Genomic DNA, 6,199 nt, shown 5'->3' with positions numbered 1-6,199 from the left:
TGGTTGTGCTTGAAAATCCCAGTAGATCTGCAATTTTTGAAATACTCAGACCAGCCCATCTGGCACCAATAACCCTGCCACGTTCAAAGTCACTTAAACCCACTTTCTTCCCTATTCTGATGCTCGGTGTGAACTTCAGCAAGTCATCTTCACCAGGTCTAGATGCCTAAATGAATTAAGTTGCTGCCATGTTATTGGCTGATTAGCAATTTGTATTACCAAGCAATTGAACAGGTGTACCTAATAAAGAGACTGGTGAGTGTAGGTAACAGAAAGTACTCTTAGTGATTTTCCAAGAGTTTCAAGGGAGCATTTTTGCTTTTAAAATGGATGATTGGCCAACTTTAACCTCCCTGGCGGTATTCCTGAGTGTAGCTCGGGGTAACGTTTCAGCACCACAAGCGGTAAGCCCGAGCTACACTCGGGAATACACTGCAGCGTTGCTCCGGGATCTCTTCTTCACTTACCTTGTCCTGCGCTCCCGCCATGTCCCTCCTGCAGTGTCCCCGGCAATGTCCCGGCATCCGTCTTCCGGGTTCCGTTTCCTGCAACGTCAGAACGTACGGGGACGGAACGGCGGGAAATTTAAAAATGTCAAAAAGTGACATTCACTAAATACACTAAAATCACATAGTATAACATTACTGTATCAAACCATTTCACATACATTTTGTCCCAAGTGCTTTGTCCTGTGCCCTGCCTTCATTTTTACTGTTCTTTCTGCCTGGAAACTGAGAAAAGTCCATGGCGTCCAAAAAGCGTCCCTTTAGGTCAAAAGCGGTTTTAGACCGGCTAGAGAACAGCGATAGTAAATCAGAACCACTTGCAGAATTGAGTGATAATGATTCGTGGGGAAATTCCTCATCAGACACTGAAAACGATTCTGCGACTTTGCTCAGTGATGTGCGAACTTGGCGCTCTATTTCAAATTTCAGTGTTTTTGGTTTGATTATATTATCGAATTAAATTTATTATTATATTATTATTTTTTATGATTATTTATTAAATTATAATTTATGATTTCGTGTTTCAAATTGTAACATACCCGGGATGTTTACTAGACTCTTGTTCGGACAGATTTCAGTGAGTTATTTCTAAAAATTACAGCCTACAATAAAAAAACTACATATTTCCATGCAAAAAAATGTACCGCTTTGAGCACAGAAATAATAACATAATCAGACCGCTAGGGAGGCTGCGATGGGAAACAGTGACATTATGAAGGGTTGTAGAGGGGACCATATGGCTTTTTAGTGACAATATTACTTTGAAGGTACCTGAAGCTGGTGGCCAGTTTTCTCAAAGGCACCATCCACATCACAGTCATATGCATGCATTCTGCTGAAATGGCTAAGAGCCATGGGTATGGTCTATCTCGTTGGGCTTTCCTAAGCTCCCTTGTACCCTTCCTTTGCCTGCAGCAAAGGCCCTTAGGCTTCAAACTCCATATTATACTATTAGCTCCCAACAAGGCTGTGCGTCACATTAAATAAACTATATGGAAGCTCTTTGGGTAGGATTGGGCTAGGACATGCTTGACTTTTCCTTTTAAAGTCCAAACTTGCATATAACCTCAGCTGCCTTTATCTCTTAGTCTATTGTTTATTCTTTTGGACTACTTGGTTTTCACTGAGGGTCCATTTACACTATTGAAGAGGTTGGCAAGGTGCGTTGGGGTGTCATTTAGAAAATATGGCACCACGTTGCACCAATACACATGCATTACCACAGCATGATGGTTTAAACAGTCCCTGAAGATCACCTCTGACCTCTACGTATTGTTTTAATTTTGCGATTTTTGATTTCCTTCCCATTTCTACTCTTCTCAAAAGATAAAGGCTCTCCAGATATGCCATAAACAGGCACACATAGCCAGAGCAATGGCACATGTTTATGCCTTGGTCATTATAAAGTATATTGTTTCATGTCTTGAGGTTACATGCCCGTATAGTAGAATAGGTCAACCTCTAGTAGATATAACTGAGGTCTTTGTTTCTTTTTTGTTTGTTAATAAGCAGACCAGGCAGCTCACCAGGACACCACACATTAGACTACTTCCTATAGTCACCCTCTGGTGTTTTCCATTATCATTCTTCCTTTGTTCAGCATTGTTGATCAAGCAATTAGCTTTCATGCACCATGCACCTGTTTAAAGCCACCAAACATTACCTGTATTTGCTATGTACATAGAGGGGTCTGATTTAAGCTGTTTATACATTGAGGGATTCCCATGGTAGATTGTGTGATCCTAATTGCATCTGGAAGGGAATGAGAATAGACCAGCACAATGACACCATAGACCGGGGGTCTCCAAACTTCCTGGTAGATTGTGTGATCCTAATTGCATCTGGAAGGGAATGAGAATAGACCAGCACAATGACACATTAGACCAGGGGTCTCCAAACTTTCTGGTAGATTGTGTGATCCAAATTGCAACTGGAAGGGAATAAGAATAGACCAGCACAATGACACCATAGACCAGGGGTCTCCAAACTTTCTGGTAGATTGTATGATCCTAATTGCATCTGGAAGGGAATGAGAATAGACCAGCACAATGACGCCATAGACCAGGGGTCTCCAAACATTTTGGTAGATTGTGTGATCCTAATTGCATCTGGAAGGGAATGAGAATAGACCAGCACAATGACACCATAGACCAGGGATCTCCAAACTTTTTGGTAGATTGTGTGATCCTAATTGCATCTGGAAGGGAATGAGAATAGACCAGCACAATGATACCATAGACCAGGGGTCTCCAAACTTCCTGGTAGATTGTGTGATCCTAATTGCATCTGGAAGGGAATGAGAAAAGACCAGCACAATGACACCATAGACCAGGGATCTCCAAACTTTCTGGTAGATTGTTTGATCCTTATAGCATCTGGAAGGGAATGAGAATAGACCAGCACAATGACACCATAGACCAGGGATCTCCAAACTTTCTGGTAGATTGTTTGATCCTAATTGCATCTGGAAGGGAATGAGAATAGACCAGCACAATGACACCATAGACCAGGGATCTCCAAACTTTCTGGTAGATTGTGTGATCCTAATTGCATCAGGTAGGGAATGAGAATAGACCAGCACAATGACACCATAGACCAGGGGTCTCCAAACATTTTGGTAGATTGTGTGATCCTAATTGCATCTGGAAGGGAATGAGAATAGACCAGCACAATGACACCATAGACCAGGGATCTCCAAACTTTTTGGTAGATTGTGTGATCCTAATTGCATCTGGAAAGGAATAGGAATAGACTATAACCCCATAGACTAGTGATGGGCTGGATGTTCGAGTCAAACGTAAGTTCGACTTGAACATCGGCTGTTTGTGTGTTTGCTGAACACATGAACAGTAAGGAGGTTTGGCGGGCTGTTCGCCCATCACGCCCCACAATGCCCTGCATTCTCACAGTGCATTGTGATTGACCACAGGTCAGATGTAATGCTTTGGCCAATCACCGCACAGTTGGGCGGAGCTAGTGGTGACGTTACTGCTAGCTCTGCCCAATTGTTGTACATCTGACCGGCAAATGTCAGATTGCGGCGAGTGCTCGGCGGGGGGAGGACGGGTTGGTGGGCGTCGTGACAGTGCTGGATGCCGTGACCAATGGAACCATTTTTTGGGCTTTTTTTTTTTTTAACAAAGGACTTGTCAAAAACCCTTTGTTTTGTTTTTTTGTTCAAAAAAAGGATTTCAAAAGACTGGTCTCTTTATTTTTTACTAGATTTAATCCTTTAGTGAAAGATTAGGGGTATCAGTACTCCTTACTCATTCACAAGGGGGAAGGCAGCATCAGATTGCCCCCTTATTTAAAGGCGTACCTTGATGGTAATGAGTTTCCCTGCCCGTAGACCCCCGCAACCACTGGGCCAGGGTTGTGGGGAAGAGGCCTTGTCCCTATCGGCTTTGGGATACCGTCCCCATGCCGAGGGCACGCGGCCTGGTAAGTCTTTCGTTCATACCACCCTTTCCTGGCCTGCCAGGCCTGTACTCGGATCAAAGGACTGATAGGAATTTAGGGGGGACCCCACACTCCCCCACATTTTTTGGGGGTAGGGTTCCCCTTAAAAGTCTTACCAGGCCTAAAGGGCCTGGTATGGCTTTTAGGGGAAACCCCATGCCTTTTTTAAAAAAAAAAATTTATGTGGAGTACCTCCTAACATTCCTACCAGACCTAAAGGGCCTGGTAAGGATTAGGGGGGACCCCACGCTGTTGTTTTGTTTTCTTTTTTTTTACAAATGTCAGCCCTGCTGCAGCGGGTTCTATTCTTTGTACAGATGTGCAACTCTGCATGTAGTTTAAGGGGACCCCCAGGCATGATATTTAAATAAATTTTTCCTTCTTTTTTTTACTTTAAGCAATGTAAAATCACTGCCCCTTTAACCGCCTCCCGCCCGCCATATAAAGAAATGACGGGCGCAAGGTGGTTCTCTCGTTCTGGGAGGACGTCATATGACATCCTCCCACTCTAACCGTGCATGCGCGGCTCCAGGGGCGCGCAGGGCGGCAATCGGCAGTGCACTGTGTCCCTCGGACACAGCAGATCACCGATCAACGGAAAGATCCGAAGACGTTGGTTCGGTCATGTGATCAGCTGTGTCAAATCAGAGCTGATCGCAAGGAAATGCCGGTTATCAGCATTTCTCTCCTCTCGAGCTGTCATGCTGACAGAGGAGAGGAGAGCCGGTAATCGGCATTCCTCGGAGGGGACATGTACACTGATCATCAGGGCACTGATGATCAGTGTGCCCTGATGATCAGTGTAGCCCCAGCAATGCCACCTGTCAATGTCTATCAATGCCACCTGTCAGTGCTCATCAATACCACCTGCCAATGCCCATCAGTGCCACATCAATGCCACATATCAGTGCCTACCAGTGCACATCAATGCCACATATCAGTGCCTATCGGAGCTGCCTTTCAGTGCTGCATATCAGTGCCAGTCAGTGCCACCTATCAATGCCAGTCAGTGCCGCCTATCAGTGCTGCCAATCAGTGCCACCTATCAGTGTCAGTCAGTGCTGCCTATCAGTGCCAGTCAGTGCCACCTATCAATGCCAGTCAGTGCCGCCTATCAGTGCTGCCAATCAGCGCCACCTATCAGTGCCAGTCAGTGCTGCCTATCAGTGTGCATCAGTGCCACTTATCAGTGCCTGTCAGTGCTGCCTATCAGTGCCAGTCAGTGCCACCTAACAGTGCCACCTATCACTGCTGCATATCAGTGCCATGTAAGAGTGCTGCCTTTCAGTGCCCATCAGTGATGCCTGCCAATGCCCATCAGTGCCACCTATCAGTGCCTCCTCATCAGTGCCCATCAGTGCAGCCTATCAGTGCCCATCAATGCAGCCTCATTAGTGCACATCAGTGAAGGAGAAAAATCACTTATTTACAAAATGTTATAACAAAAACTAAGAAAAAAAAAATTTCAGTTGTTTTTGGTTTGTTTAGCAAAAAACAAAAACCCCAGAGGTGATTAAATACCACCAAAAGAAAGCTCTATCTGTCTAAAAAAAAATGATAAAAATTTCATATGGATACAGTGTTGTATGACCGTGCAATTGTCATTCAAAGTCTGACAGCACTAAAAGCTGAAAATTGGCCTGCGCAGGAAGGGGGTATAAGTGCCCTGTAGGTAAATGGTTAAAATCAGTACTTTTTGAAGTTTTTTGTTTCACTGATACATGTCTCTCAGGGCAGTCTCCAAGTCCCCATAGCTCTTTTATTTATTATTTCAGGTACTTATATAGCGCCATCAATTTATGCAGTGCTTAAATACCTGGAGGAAACCCACAGAGGCACAGGGAGAACAGACAAACTCCAGGCAGGTGGTGCTATGGCTGGGATTTGAACCAACGACCCTAGTGCTGCCAGGTGGAAGTGCTAACCATTTAGCCACTGTGCTGCCCACCAATAACTTGCATATAAGCCTTTAAAATGGGCACTTTTGAATTTACAAGTTTGAGTCCCATAGACTTGCATTGAGTCCGAAGTTTGCTTTCGAACATTCATTAGTGAACTGAACACGGGCGTATTCAGCCCATCACTATCATAGATCAGGGGTCTCCAAACTTTCTACACAAAGGGTCAGTTTGCGGTCCTTCAGACTTTGGGGGGGGGGGGGGGGGGGGTCAGGCTATTGCCAGCATGAGTAGAAAATACCCTGGTGCCATTGGGAGTAAACAATACTCCATCAT

This window comes from Staurois parvus, unplaced genomic scaffold (assembly GCF_062004578.1).
Source record: "Staurois parvus isolate SC_StPar_1 unplaced genomic scaffold, SC_StPar_1.0 ptg000389l, whole genome shotgun sequence".
In the NCBI taxonomy this organism is placed as follows: Eukaryota; Metazoa; Chordata; class Amphibia; order Anura; family Ranidae; genus Staurois; species Staurois parvus.
The sequence above is the reverse complement of the archived record's forward strand: the minus strand, read 5'-3'. Positions refer to the sequence as shown.